The sequence below is a fragment of the Pleurodeles waltl genome, chromosome 7 (genome assembly GCF_031143425.1).
Source record: "Pleurodeles waltl isolate 20211129_DDA chromosome 7, aPleWal1.hap1.20221129, whole genome shotgun sequence".
NCBI classification, from domain to species: domain Eukaryota; kingdom Metazoa; phylum Chordata; class Amphibia; order Caudata; family Salamandridae; genus Pleurodeles; species Pleurodeles waltl.
The window spans coordinates 308,518,736-308,535,450 of NC_090446.1; the positions used below are offsets into that span (position 1 = coordinate 308,518,736).

A 16,715-nucleotide genomic window follows, 5' to 3' on the forward strand; every position below is an offset into this window, starting at 1 on the left:
CTTGTATAAGAACCAACAACTGCTAAGCATAGCTTGTACAGAACAAAACTATATAAGTGCAGGATGATGCCAACAGAAGTACCTGCTAAATAAAGCACATACAGCAGCAAAATATAAGCAGTACGTTTTCCTGCTCCTAGTCGGTGTCAAACACTATTTACAATGGCATTGTGTGGAATTCGTGCAGTGCGGGTCATTCTCTAGAAATACAAATTCCTGATATATTTCCCAATTCCCACCCATGAATGTCTAGACTTCATGGCATGCTCGATATTGCTGTACATGGTTGTCACTTGGTGCACTTCTTAACTTTACCACAACCCTCCATCCCCCACTAACAACCCCACCCCACCACACCCTATTTCCGAATGGAAGAAGTTCCATCTTGGCAAATAGTTTTATTCCATTTTCCTTAGACTCTCCATCGTAGAATACATTTGATCCCAGTCATTTGATGGAATGAATCAGTTTGAGACACTTGGACACTGATTGTTATTTTATAGCACAACCTTCCTCTTCTGTCATTTACCTCAGGTCCACCCACCTTTCCCTCAGCTTACAGGAAGAGATCAGGGACATTCATCATCAGCCATCTGTGGACTTGTGAACTTATCTTCTCTAGTAATCTGCCCGTTGTTCGATTTCTTCTCAGGGATTCCATTGAAGAGAGGGTTCCATGTCATTCTCAGTCATTTTCAAGAGTATGTCACAGTTACAGATATTGTATAACTGGTTAGCATGTAACTAATACTCGACTATAAGGTAAGAGATGCTTCATGCTCCAATAACAGTGGATATCCTTCAATTGCTGTACAGGTCCTTCCTCACACACCTACCAAGAGCAGAAACTTGCTTCTGCGTATTTCCTGCCCACAGTCCGGTTTCTTTGGACAGCTTCGCCAACCAACCTGTCGGTCTCAATGCATAACACCAAAAACAGATGGCAATCTGAGTGGCAGGAGAAACCTCTGCTGGAGAGGTTCCTTTATGTGATAGACCCAAACTTAACATGTCCAATAACTAATGCTCAAACCTGATAGGTGGGTCACCTATCTGTTAGAATCGATAGCCCCATAGCACAATAAAGAGTTTGACTCACCAATAAGCATACTCCAACTCCGAGGAGTATTTATTTCAGCCCCGAAAAATGGAAACAAATGTTCTACACATCATGGGGTAGTTTTGAAGGGAATAAGGAAGCCTGCTGGAACCAACATCTTAAAGAACATCACCCATAATAGAGATCAGGAGATTAATTCAGCTGCCTACATCACTCAGTGAGGTGTTCATCAAGGCAGTATCATTGTAACTCTAACATTCATTTTATTCATCTGCAAAATAAATGTCCGACACCTAAAACACAACATTTGTACCTAACGTTGTGACTGTCACCTTTTCACCAACTCCCAACCTTGGACAGCGAATTCAATACCCTTCCTCCAAATCCCGAGAACTACTTATTGGACATGGCACCTGGTACCCTGTGTCAGTGTCTCTATTACCAGCATGAAAAGAATTAGCAATAAAAAGTATCCTTGTCGGATCCCCCGTCCTGACAGGAAAGGGCTTGCTATTACACCATTCATCATTTGCTGTGATTTCGGTTATTCACAGATAATTTTACTATATTTTCAAAAACCTGGGCTACGGTTCATATATTGAAGGGCTAAGTACGGAAATTTGTTTTCTAGAGTATCAAATACCTCCTCAGCATTTTCCAGCACCGTTAGGTTATAGGCCAGAGTCTGGATATCATATTTTCTCCTCACTGGTAGAACAACACTGCATTAAGGCATTGTGATCGGGATATCCAAAAGATTTCACCAAATTAATCTATTCGTCATGGACTTGGCCAGCACTTTGAACTCAACATTTTTCTAGGATCTTGATGTACTCAAGATGCAGCGCTCCAACAGATGTTCTTTGGTTTTTTTGTTAATTACAGCCTTCCTAAGATCTTTTGGCAGCGCAACTGGCCTTCCTTGTTTTCCACTCTATTCCCACACATAAGACTCAATTTATTTGCTCAAGTTTCTCACAAATTGTATAAGGAAGTTATTTACCATATCTTGATATTTTCCTGAGCTGCAGGCAGCTCTACTGGTGAGAGCCCAGAGTTTAAAGTATCTCTGTCAGCCTGAGCGAGCTATAGTAGCAGGTAGTATTGTACAAACAAAAACAACCAGGTATACTTCACTACCTCTAAGCATAACTCCGTTGATATTTATAGTAATTTGCAAACACCTCAGCAATCACTTACCTAACAGAGCATTATTCTAGTTTTACTTTATATTGTTACATCTGACAATGGGGCGCCATCCACAATGCCTAGGCTACATCAGTGGTGGTCAGTTTCAACTTTGCTCCCTCATATCAACATTCCTTAACTTTTTTCTTTTTACCAGTTACCATGTAATCTGTTTCTAGATCTAGGAGCACATATCACATACCTTTACACCCCCCTTTCTGTCAACTCTGTATGTATATATATATTTGTTATTTGGGGTAAATCCGTTCAGTAGTTTATGAGAAATTAACAGAACTCCAAATTTGTATATCTAGGGACACAAATGATTCGCGACCCATCCCGATCTCGTGCTGAGATCTGATTGACTGACAAGGAAGTGTTGTCAGCCATGTTAGGTCTTGGCTTCAGAGGGACCACTCCAGGGCTATAAAGCATTTTTTGAAACATTTTTGACACGATTCACAGCAGATCCGCTGATCCAGTGAATTTTTTTTTAGATAAAGTGAAGCGTGGGTTCCTGTGCTTCATCTTTATCAATTCCCTGGGTGGGCCAAGTCCCAGGGGAAATGTTTATATGTAATGTGGGGGCCACCTCCCCCCCGCACCCCAGGGACCACCACCTCCAGAGGCTATATTTAAATTGTGTGGGGGAGGCCCATCAACCTCCCCCAAAGCCCTGGGGACCACTCCCTCCCCAGGGCTATCACGGTGAAGGGGGCCGCAGGGCAAACTCTCCACTTTTTGATAGCGGTACCTGTTAAAGAGGTCCCGTTGTCAAAAAGTGGAGTTTTCATCTCTGTTCCCTGCATGCAGATATGCGTGCATTAAAGAGAGATAAAAACTTTGCTCCAGCAACCACAGAGCTGGTATTTAAAGCAGTTTCTTGGTTGCTGGAGCAATGGAACCACAGGGGAGGGCTTGAGCCTCCCTGCCGCGCTCCCAGATAGCCCATAAAGGGCAACAATTTTTTTTTTTAAATGGTGTGGGACAGGAAAGGCCTTGAGGCTCTCCCTGCGGTCCTAGATAGCCTGTAAAGGGCTGCCAAAAGTTTACAAAAATAAATAACTGGGGTGGGCCCGTGGAGGAGGCTTTGAGGCTCCCCCAGAGGTCCCAGATAGCACATAAAGGGCAAAGAAACTAATCATAAAAAACAAACATAGATTATCAGCGAAGGTAACAGAACTTCACAATGACAGTTCAGGGTTCGACTCCAGGTATATCCAGAGTCATTTACCCCCTTTAATTTTCTTTCACCTGTAAATTTTTAAGGCTCCTACTGAAAGATGATCTTACTATTTTTGAATGACAAATATACTCTTCTTTTCAAATTGATCAGAAATATCTAATTTTAAGTATATCATACATCAAAGCCTGAAAAACTCTTTGTCTCTCTCCCTCTCTTTCTCTCTCTCTCTTTCAGTCTGTTTCTCCCACTCACACATTCACTCAGACCCTTACGCAGCCACTCACAAACCCGCTCAGACACACACACCCACTCACACACCCACTTAGACTCTCACACACCCACTCACAGGCCCACTGATAACCTCATGCAGCCACTCACAGACCTGTACAGACACTGACGCACCCACTGAGACACTAATGCTCACACTCTCACACCCCCACAGAGACTCTCACAACTACTCTCATCCCGAGATACATAACCCTCTTACATCTATTCTCACACCCAGAGAGACAGACTGCTGTCAACTCCCTCTGCGCACAGCCAAAGGACCATGCGCAATGTGGGGTAGGGTGGTGAGGGGGGTTGGTCTCAGGGTCTGTCCATAGGCCAGGCCCTGTTGCCAGTTACTGTAGCGCACAGCTGAAGGCCATGTGCAGCGATGGTTGGTCTAACGTATAGTAATGAAAATTACTATACAGTAAAAAAAAAACATAGAAATTCACTAAAAAAAAACAAAGGTTACAGAGACGTTATGGTTAGTGTTAAAAATGGGGTCTTTGGTTGACAGTCAGGTTACCCCCTGTTCAAGCAAGGACCCTCACTCTAGTCAGGGTAAAAGAGAATCACCCTCAGCTAACCCCTGCTTACCCCCTAGGTAGCTTGGCAGAGCAGTAGGGTTAACTTCAGAGCGCTAGTTGTAAAGTATTTGTACCAACACACACAGTAACTCAATGAAAACACTACACAATGACACAACACCAGTCTAGAAAAATAGGAAATATTTATCTAAACAAAACAAGACCAAAACGACAAAAATCTAGCATACACAAGTCAAGTTATGAATTTTTAGAGATTAAATTAAAAAATAGCGCTTAGAAACAAAAATGCTTCGATGAGATGTTAACACAGTGTCGTGACGGAGTCGTTCCCAACAAGCCTACACCAGCGGCGCCGGACACGGAGTCGTGTAGACCCCCAAGTACAGTACCTTTGGTGAAGAGTGAAAACAAGCCGATGCGCGAAGTCGGGGATCACGGCGTCTGTGCGAAACGTTGAATCCGTGAACTTAGAGCGGCATCGGTCACGACGTGGTGCGGTGACTTCCACGGAGCCGCGGACTTCAGCGGGCTACAGCGGCGTCAAGCCTGCGAAGAGCGTCGCGTTCCAGCCAAGGTCACGGCATCAGGTGCAGGCGGCATTACCGGATTCAGCAGCGGCGTCGGTCCGGAGTCGTCCGAAGTCGATTTTCTTGGATTTCCACCAGCTTTCCTTTCAAGGGCCCAGGGACTGGATAGGGCACCACTTGTCAGAGCAGGAGTCTCTCCAGAGACTCCAGGTGCTGGCAGAGAGAAGTCTTTGCTGTCCCTGAGACTTCAAACAACAAGAGGCAAGTTCTAAATCAAGCCCTTGGAGATTTCTTCACAAGATGGAAGGCACACAAAGTCCAGTATTTGCCCTCTTACTCTGGCAGAAGCAGCACTGCAGGAAAGCTCCACAAAGCACAGTCACAGGCAGGGCAGCACTTCTTCCTCAGCTATCAGCTCTTCTCCAGGCAGAGGTTCCTCTTGGTTCCAAAAGATTTTCTCAAGTCTGTAGATTTGGATGCCCTTCTTATACCCATTTTAGTCTTTGAAGTCACCTTTCTTCAAAGGGGACTCACACCTACTTGTGAAATCGTGCCTTGCCCAGGCAAGGCCTCAGACACACACCAGGGGGTTGGAGTCTGCATTGTCAGAGACAGACACAGTCCTTTCAGATGAGAGTGACCACTCCACCCCTCCATCCTACCAGAGATGGCTAATCAGGAAATGCAGGTTACACCCCAGCTCCCTTTGTGTCACTGTCTAGTGTGAGGTGAAAAACAACCCAACTGTCAAACTGACCCAGACAGGGAATCCAAAAACACGGCAGAGTCACAGAATGGTTTAAGCAAGAAAATGCTCACTTTCTGAAAGTGGCATTTTCAAACGCACAATCTCAAAATCAACTTTACTAAAAGATGTATTTTTTAATTGTGAGTTCAGGGACCCCAAACTCCACATGTCCATCTACTCTCTAGGGGAATCTACACTTTAATCATATTTAAAGGTAGCCCCCATGTTATCCTATGAGAGAGACATGCCTTGCAACAGTGAAAAACGAAGTTGGCAGTATTTCACTGTCAGGACATACAAACCACATTACTATATGTCCTACCTTATCCATACACTGCACCCTGCCCTTGGGGCTACCTAGGGCCTACCTTAGGGGTGCCTTACATGTAAGAAAAGGGAAGGTTTAGGCCTGGCAAGTGGGTACACTTGCCAAGTCGAATTTATAGTGTAAAAGTACAGACACTGCAGTGGCAGGTCTGAGACATGATTACAGGGTTACTTATGTGGGTGGCACAACCAGTGCTGCAGGCCCACTAGTAACATTTGATTTACAGGCCCTGGGCACCTCTAGTGCACTTTACTATGGACTAAACAGTAAAACAAATATGGCAATCATGGAGAACCAATTACGTACACATTTTAAACAGGAGCACTTGCACTTTAGCACTGGTTAGAAGTGGTAAAGTGCCCAGAGTAACAAAAACAGTAAAATCAGAGTCCAGCACACATCAACAACCTGGGGAACAGAGGCAAAAAGTTTAGAGAGACCATGCCAAGGATGAAAAGTCTAACAGTTAGGAAATAGAATTAAAAATAAACTTTGAAATTTGCTTAAAAAAACAAGGGTTACAGGGACATTATAGTTAGGCTCACATTTTAAACGTACAAACCACAGAAATTCACCAGTTACAGTTAGAGGTATCTGAAGTAACTATAACTCGTGCCCTGATGTAACTATAAATTGCACCTCACTGTGCACTGCTAATTACCCCACAAATTACAGCACTTATGTCATCTTTGATAACATCATTGATAATATCACTGTAATATTTGCAGTAAAATGTTTGTGTATGGTGAGGGTGCAAGTTACAGTTATACTACTGTACTATCTGAAGAGTATCATAGTACTTACATTTTTATAATTAAAAAAATATAAAAATTTAAGATACACTGTAATATATTATATTATGCAAATATAGGGGCATAGTTACCAAAGAGTTGACCTTGGGGCTCAACTGCGACACAACTCTTAAGTTAGATTTATTGCGTGGTCTTGTGTGGCTTGCTAAATTTAGAGTAACACAACAGAAAGCAAATCGCTGCACTGCCTTACTCTTCCTTAGGAAGGCATTCCATAGATTGAGTGTGGGAGTTCATGCGCATCCACCCATAGATTTTGGCACATTCCCAGATTTACCATTATTGGTAAACCTGGTAATTCTTAAAAATTCTATGCCTTCCCAAGTATGGCGTAATGAGGCGAAATATCTTTGTTTCTCCTCGTTACTTCCTCTTTCTACGTGTGCTGCATTATGCAGCACACGTGATAAGAGGACATTGACTCTTAGGATTGCTTTTGAGCAGGAAGATATCTCTTCCTGCACAAAAACAATCCTGCTTACAACACAAGCATACCTGCACCACGGTGCAAAGGTGCCTGCATTGGGGATAGAAAGCATGTTGTGCACCAGTGCAGGTAAAAGATAGGAATGTACGGTTCAATATTAAGGACAGCACATTCCTGCCCTTTCCCGACCACGCAGCGCACACAACAAGGTGACTTGCTGCACGGCATGATGCCTTAATGTATATGTCTGTCAGTGTATTACAGTGTATTTTCGATTTTCTAACATATTTACATATGCACAAACCAGAGTACCCGCATAATACCTACAAATTACCACACTTCTCAAAACTTTTTTTTAAAATGCACAGTTCTTCCTAGACAGCTGGAAAAATGTATAGAAAATTATAAATACATTTCTCTCCCTATTACCACTTTAATATAACGGTAAAAGATAGTCAACAACAATAACACATACTTCTTTCCCATATCTAATAACGTAACCCAGAGCACAGTGAAACACAGAACACAGTCAAACTGTGCTAAAAACTACATGGCTGACCCTTACCTTGACTTCTCATCTGCATGTACTGAGGTATACTTCAAACTTACTGTGGTATACCCTGTGACAATATATAACTACATTTTTTAAATGTTTTGAAACTTATAACTGTAACACTGCTCACAGTATTCACAAATATTTTTTTTTAAAACATATACACCTCATAATGGAGATTCTCGACACATTGCATCTACATCCATTCAAACACTTTCAATCTATGTCTGTTTCAGTTACCACACTACACTCTACGCCAAGTCACTCTGTGCGACTCCACTCTACCTCTACACTCTACATGACTCCAATATACTCCACTCTACGTTATTCCACAGTATGCCACTCCACTCTGATACACTCCACTCTATACTACCCCACTCTACACCACTCCAAATACACGATTACAGTCTGCAACACTCCATTCTATGACACTTCAGTCCAAACTATTGTACTTTATGCCTCTCCACTGTTTCACCACTTTGACGTACACTACTGCACTGTACGCTCTTCCAGTGTTTTACACTCCACTCTCTGCCACTCCACTTTATGCAACTCCACTGTACGGCAAACCACAGTACGCTTTTACACTGTACATCATTCCATTTTATGCAACTTCACTCTGCGCCACTTCCCTCTCCATCAGTACACTGTAAGCTATTACACTCTATGCAATTCCACTGTATGACAGTCCACTCTACGGCACTCTATTCTACACTGCTCCATTTTATCCTCTCCACTCTATGTCACTAAACCCTATTCCAGTAAACGCAACGCTATTCCACTCTACATGACTCCATTGTACGCTACTCCACTATATGCCACTTCACTCTACACCACTGCTATCTACACCACTAGTCTCTATGCTATTCCACAGCACGCCACTACACATTACAGCGTTCCACTCTACACCACTTCACAGTACGTCATTACATAGTACACCACTACATTCTACCTCATTACCCTCTATCCTGCTCTCCTCTACAACACTCCACTCAATGGTATTCTACTTTACGCCACTCCATTGTATGCCATTCCATCTTATGCCACTCCAGACTCATTTTTCCATTGTATGCCACTACACTGTACCTCACTGAACTCTATGTACCTCCACTCTATGTTACTTCAGTGTACACCACTCCACTCTATGCTGTTCCACTCTAACCCACTCCAGTGTACGTTAAATTTGCTGTACTGCACTCCACTGTAATGTCACACACTCACCTGATCCCAACCATGGAGACAACACTGAACCGATGCTAAACCTCAACTCCCTCCAGGGAAGACGCAAGATCCAGGCACAATATACCTAGATCCGATGGCATCCAGTGGGGTAACGAGGGAAGAAGAAAATGAGAATGCTCAGTGACTGGACTACTCTGCTTAAAAGAAGGCGTCACTCCTGAGACCTTCTGGGTATGCTAAGGCAGGCATTTGCGGGACAAGCACCTCAGAACCAATACACTGAGAAGTTCAAGAAGAGGCAGTTACCATCAATACGCTAACGAGGCTCTACACATAACAATGCACTACTTCACTAACCAACACTTACAGGTTTCTTCAAAATCACAGCATAAGAGCAGAATAACCAGCTTCTCATATAAGAATCTTCTGAGGCTCTCGAGGAAGAACTTGAAATACTGATTACTGACTGGATCCTCTGACACTCCTGAGGTAAACTTGGAACATAGGTTGGAGTTACTGAATCTCCCAAGATTGCACTCAATACATGTATTAGAGTTAGGGACACTCCCAATGCATACTGGAAAACAAAATCACACTCAATGCATAGGTTGGAGTTTAGCGAAACCCCAAGGTATGCTTAAAAAACAAGGTTACACTGAGAAATAGGTTATACTTGGAACAAGGTTGGAGTTACTGGCACTCCCAAGGTTACACTCGTTACACAGGTTGGAGTTACTGACACTCACAAGGTTACACTCAGTACATAGGTTGGAGTTACTGACACTCCTAAGGTTATACTCAGTACATAGGTTTGGAGTTTTAGAGAAAACCCCCAAAGTCTGCTTCAAAACAAGGTTACACTTGGAACTAGATTGAAGTTACTGGTTTGCTAGAAAACATAGAATGGAGGTTACAAGGTTCATGCAAATATTAATTGTTTAGAAGAACATTCTTCTCAACACTTCTATTCAATGGAGAAAACACACGATTAAGTCTCTGATCCATAAGCAAAAACAGTTCATGTAACAAGGTTGAAGAGAGGGTCAGGAGTAAGAACAAGCAAGGAGCTCTGGAGGATAAAATTTTGAGAAGGAACAGCAGAGAAGCCTAGAGGCTCAAAGGGGCTGAATGTCCGGCCTGCTTACTACCACTATAAAAGATTAGTGCACACTAACCTGAAGGGAATTTACTTAGTTTTGTCTAGTTCTTTAACTGGAATTTGAAGATGGTAGGAGGCTCAGTGCAAGACGCTCAAAAGGAAGCAGAATCGTAGCTCATGAAGGAAGACACTTGAAGCGTCACAGAAGCCAAGAACACAAGGTCATCAGGAAGGCTTGGAAGACTAGAGCGGTAGTACTTCTGGGCAACTTGAAGGTGAGTACAGGGAAGAAGTTAGAGTCAGACTTGAGCGCTGAAGGTCCGGGCCACTCAGGAGGTGAGTGTAGGGACATTGCATGCGCAGGACTGGGAAGTTGAAGATCTGGGCGACTCAGGAGGTGAGTGCAGGACATAACTTACGCAGGATGGGTATGAGGCCAAACACAGATGCAAGTTCTGAGTGGGTTTGTATACTGGAAGGCTAGAAGGTTCCAGAAGGGCACATGTCCCACATGGAAGCATGGAATATCCCAATGAACCGGAGGGGATGATCACATGTTACATACAATGGAAGTGAAGTCTTTCAAGAGACAGGTGTAAATAGCAGTTGGCAACAATTAGCAAGTACAGCGGAACACCAGGTGCATGATGGTACAAGTTAGTAGTTTACAGAGGATAATGTAACTAATCTAAATAGACACATGATATCTGGAGGTGCACAATAGCCCTAAATTGCATAGCAACAGAACAGGAGGGTCAATGGTTCTGGCTTCCTGGAAGGGAAATCATGGAGGGATTGAGGCTAAAAGGCACCCTAAGGAAAGCATGACTGGGAGAACTCAAGGAGGGGAAACGCCACAAGGGAAGGGTGGCATGAGCCTCGTGAGTAAAACCCACCTAACATAGTGCACAAGATGGAGTCATGACATGTACTCTACTCAACTCTACACCACTGGACTCTACACTATTTGACTGTACACCACTACACTGTACCTCACTGCACTCTAGGCCAGTCTACTCTATGCTATTTCACTATATGGCAATCATTTCTATTATACTCATCTCAATGCCGCAACACTATACACCACTCTACTGTATGCTGTTCCACTGTATGCCACCCCACTGCACATTCTCCACCACACCACTCTACTCTACTCCACTGTATGCCACTCCACTACATGCTGTTCCACTCTATGCCACTCCACTCTACACTATTCTACTCTATGTGACTACACTGTACTTAGCTTCACTATACACCACTGCACTCTACGCTACTCCACTGTACTCTATTGCACTTTACTGCCCCAAACGTCTATGTAACTCCATTTGTCGCCACTCCACTGTACGCTATTCCATTGTACAGCAGTACACTCTACAACATCCCACTGTAAACTATTCCACTCTGACACCCCACTGTATGCCAATCCACTGAACACCATTCCACTGTACCTCACTCCACTATACTTCACTATACTCCAATCCACTGTACACAACTACACTCTACGCCACACACCTCTGTACACTATTCCACTGTATGCTACTCCACTCTATGCCACTCTAGTGTACTCTACTTCACTCTATGCCACAACATTCTACGTTATTCCATTGGAGGCCGCCCCACTCTACGCCCCTCCACTGTATGCTGTTCCACACTACCCCACTCCATTGTACGCCACTCCAGTCTAGGCCACTCCACTCTACACCAATCCACTCTACTCACTCAACTATATGCCTCTCCTTTCTCTGTACACTATTCCACTGTGTTCCACTGCACTGTATCCTAATCCATTTTATACCACTGCACTGTATGCCACTACACTCTATGACACTCGATTTTACACTATTCTATTGAATGTCCCCCCACTCTACGCCCTTCCATTATACCCCACTCTTCGCCACCCCCTTGTACTCTACTCCACTCTTCCCAACTCTACTCCACGCTACTGCACTCTACTCCACTGAACAACACTCGATGCCCTCCACTCTAAAACACAATACTCCACTCAATAGCACTCCACTGTACAACAGTTTACTACTCTCTATGCAAGTGTAAAGCACTCTTGTTTACTCTATCCCACTACATGCCACTCCCCCACTTTACTGTACTTGATGCTATCACACACTACTCCATTCCACTGCACTGTACTTCACTACTCCACTCTACACCACTTAATTCAACCCAACTCTATAACAATCAACTCTTCGACACTCAGTGCCACTCCCCTCTACCACCCTGTATTGCACTCTACTCTACTCCACGCCTCTATGATCTACAACACTCTACACCACTGTATAACACTTTCCAACACTCTACCAAACTGCAGTCCGCTACACTGTATCCCATACAAATCCATTCTATGATAATTTACTACATTGTGTACTACTGCAGGCTACTCTATTATACTCCTTGCCACTTTACTCTGCAAAATAACACTACGCTCTATCACACTTTATTCCACTCTATTCTACAAAAAATAGTAGAACATGCACCCTCACCATGTACCTTGTTGTTATCAATTATATAATTTCAGATGTTGCAGTGATGGTATAAAACATGTCATGACTGATAACATGGGAGGTAATTAGCAGTGCATGGTAAGGGCTCAAGCTATAATTACTTTGGAGCACAAAATATGCAGTGCTGATAAAAATACATAAAAATTATGTTTTGGCCTGAAGAGGCATCAGAACTAGTGGGACAAGGTGTCTCTAGCCTGCCACTTATATGTTTTTATAACCCATTTTTTGTGGCAGATGACTGAGCCCCAAGTTCTAAAATGGCTGCCACTACTTCTTTGTTTATGTGGTGGCAGTCAATCAGTTCATATCTTTCGGTATGCTATGTTGGACCTGGCCCTTTTCACAGGGTGAACCCAAACGTTTGCCTTTCCCCCTATTTTTCTGACCTCTTTTTATTGACTCTAGGACTCTGAGCTCTTTATCACTGCTGATCAGTTCTAAGGTGCATGTGCTCTCCCTGTTAAATATGGTACGATTGACACATTTAAGTTACCTGTAAGTCTCTTGTACAATTGCATTGACTGCAGTGCAGCTTGCTTTAACATATGTGGTATTGTCTAATCTATGAGTGATAGCGTAGGCATGTTTGGTATGGTTTTAATAGTAGTGAGAAATGCTGTATACTGGTGTAGGTCAATTTTTTATTACCATTGTAGAAATGCCACTTTTAGAAAGTGGGCATTTCTCTGTGCTTATGACTCTGGTATTTTGCAGCTTGACTCCAATCTGCATCTGGGGCAGAGTGACAGTTGAGCTTTATGTATACTTTCAGACAGCCTGTACACAGGGAGGGTGGAGGTGTCACAAGAGTGCATCTGCATATTGAATGGTCTTCCTGGGCTGGGAGAGAGAGAGGTGGGGCACACCTGCATTTTTAAAGGCTGTGCCCTGGCCACACAAAGGGCTCGTTTACCCCCCACTGATGTCTGGAGCCAGTGCTGGAGGAGAAAGGGGACACTCCTGGAACCAGTTAGTACTGGTTGGAACCCCTTCTCCTCCTTTTGTGGCAACTGCACAAAATGAGTATAAGGACAGGCTCATTTTCCCCCACAATTTAGACACTAATGGACTGAACTGGACACTGGACGCTGGTGGAAGGATCCACCAGGGACTGCCTTGGGACTGCTGCTGTGCTGACCTGTGATCTGCTAGGTCACTGAGAAGGACTGCCACTGTCTTTAAGCCCTTTTGATGGCCTGCTTGCTTGGGCCCCACAGCCCTGTGCCCCCTTTGCTGTCTCCAGGGGCTGGGTTGTGTGCCCGCTGCATATTCTTTCCTGAAGCACAGAAGTGCTGAGTTCCTTCTTTTGAATCAGTATGTGAGGAGAGCTTTATTTCTGAAGTCCGCACCTGCTTCGGGCACAAGGAAGCACTGGTGTCACCCAGTGTGGGCGCCCCCACCTGTCCGACATGGAAGAGGTCACGAGCAACAGGAATCCAGCGCAGAAAAGGTGCGCTTTAGGAGATGGACCCAGAGCACCAGAGGAACTGCTTGGGGAGAAGTCACAGAGGCGACACGGGTGGGTGTGGAGGGTTGGCCATGCTTTTGTGAGGAGGTGTCGGGCCCTTGGAGAAAGCACTGTCACCTGCCAACTGGGCAAGACGGAGCATCTTCCTGCCGGTCGGGCAGGAGGGCTGAGCACTGTGCCCCAGAGCTGGGAGTCTCGCTCAGCTGAGGCGTGGGCCCACAGGAGAAACACAGCCAGCTGGAGCTGCCCTGCTCTCCCCTCATCCACCTGCAATGAGGTACTGTGGTTTCTCCTGGTCTGGGCTGCCCCCGCAGAGGACAGGAGCGACCTGGAAAGCCCTGGGAGGCTCCAGGTGTGCTCCCCATTGGAGGCGGCTGAGTGCGAAGCCAGTGTAGTTTCATAGCCGCTCTGCAGGCACCGGGTATGGATACTGTCACCCTCATTGCGTGGGCACTCTGAGTTATGCCATGATGTGTCTCCCATAATGTAGGGTGAGATAGAGTTGTTCCTGGGTATAGGTCTCCACGATGATGTCTTGGCCTCCCTAATACAATGTTCGCAATGACGTGCATCCTGGGTGCCTGACTAGAGTCTGATGGGAATATTTTATCCTTTGTGCATACATGCTCAGGACTTGATATTCCTGATAAGGTGTTTTCATGCGATATGCATCCATATTGATGATACTAATGACTTGCCACTTGGGAAATGTTTTTCATGATATGTGTGTTAATGGGGATGTCTTGGCATTTGTGATAAGGAGTTATTCTGATGTGCATTTTTGGTGATACTGACAACATGACTACTGCTTGTGACTAAACCTGTGTTTACTTGGCGACGCTTATTTCTGAGGATTACAAGTAGCCTGTGTAATGTTCTGACAACTGCTTGTGTAGCAGGGTGTAACTGATACATGTTGTTTTTGGTCTAGTGATGTTTTATGCAATACTGATTATTTTTATATAACTGGGTGTTGTGTTTCCTTTGTGGTGTATTTATTGTGTCAAGTGTATTGTGTGTGTTGTGCAATCGCTTTACACATTGCCTCTGGGATAGGCCTGACTGCTTGTGCCAATCAACCAAGGGGGTCAGCAGGGGTTAACTTGGGTGTGTAACTCCCTTGCCCTGACTGGAGTGGTGTGTCCTGCCTGGCTTAGGTGCATACCCTAGCCAACCAGAAACCCCATTTCTAACATGTTAGATCTCCTAATCCTCTGCAGAGTAAAATATACAAATCTTTTTAACTTTAACTTCTCAAAAACTACTGAACAGATTTACACCAATCACAACATCTGAGGTTTTTGCACCAAAATCTAGCTTTCTGTCAAATTTGGTGTAATTCGGTTCAGCTGTTTTTATGATATTAATTTTCAATTATCTTTTGTTGAAATCTACACAGGGTTAAAACAAGAGTAGTTCATTCATGGTACATGAACTAATAAAATTGAGTGAAAAAGTTCCATAACCATGTTGTGTGGATCAAGTGAACTATGATACTAAGCAGGTAAGGGTCTATATGTAGACATAATATACTAGATATTGAAAGTGTGCTGTGGCTGTCACAGTTATTTCAATAATTCGTCCTTTCATGTACCCACTCTTTTAGTGACAGTACAACACACTCATGCTCACCAATCAATGACGAGGCACTTTCAGTTACTGCCAAGCCTATTGGGCATTTCTGCTAGCTTGTGAGAAACTTGAGTATTCCTATCATGTGTGACTGCTGCTCTGAGAGTTATGATGGTGCTGTTGATAGTGTGCAACTGCTTGTCTGTGAAGGGTGTGAATCTCCTGAAGTAGAAGGTGCTTGCTTGTTTTGCCACTGGGTGCTCTTCAGAGTGTGTGACTGACATTCTGTGAGGGCTCTGAAAGGCTGTATGTACAGTGTAAAGGCTAGTCTGTGAGGGTTGTCAAAGTACTGTTGTAGTTTGAGACTGCTAGTGTGTGAGGGGAATGAGAGCTCTGTCATAACATCATACTGCTTCAATGTGAGGTTGAGAGATTACTTTTGCTAAATTTGAACTATTAGACTGTGAGGGGTTTGAGAGTGCCTCTAGGAATGTGTGGCTCCTATTCTGATGAGCGTGAGAGTGCTGAACATTACATATAAGACTGCTAGCATTCATGGAGCAACAAAGGTGATTTAATGCAAAATAGCCTTCTCTCACACCTAGCAAAACCAAAAAGATAAGTTGGCAGTCTTTCTCTACGGTTCCACTCGGACCTATCATCCATCACATTGAAATATGGTGCCTGTGTTACCAAAAGTTTATTTCTAATTTATAACACCAAACACATCAACAATTAAAGACACAGTGATTATGGTGGAGGAAGATAAGCCTTCTCTCAGTTCAGACCTCAGAGTAAATATATATATATGCATAGTTTATTGTAGAGATAGCACATTTTAATCATTTGAGTGTCACTCTTCAATAAAGAAATGAGATGAGATTATATTTATGGAAACATAATCTGAGTTTATTCTAATGTAACTTCAGCACTGGAAAGAATTTAAGCCATCTACATTCCTAAAGAGGTGGCAAAGGTTCAGACTGCTCATCTATTGGTGGTTATAAGTGACAATCACATGTCTCTCCCCACACAAAATAGCCATTCATTGTAACTAGCAAAGTATTAAATAAGCCAATGTGAACTCAAGAACTTTGGCCTTGATTTGCAAAGACCTTGTGTTAGATTTGGGTGACCTTTTATTAAAGCACACTTAATAGAATGTCTACTCGAAGGATTTAGAATCCAATACACATTGTAATTTGCTTTGCATTCTAATCCAATGTAA

General features: G+C 43.7%; 1 protein-coding gene across 1 annotated transcript in view; it reads left to right on the forward strand.

The window, feature by feature from the left end:
• LOC138304050 (bactericidal permeability-increasing protein-like) overlaps positions 1–16,715 on the forward strand; it is a 324,414-nt gene that overhangs the window by 273,035 nt on the left and 34,664 nt on the right. The gene's annotated exons all lie outside the window — the stretch shown is intronic.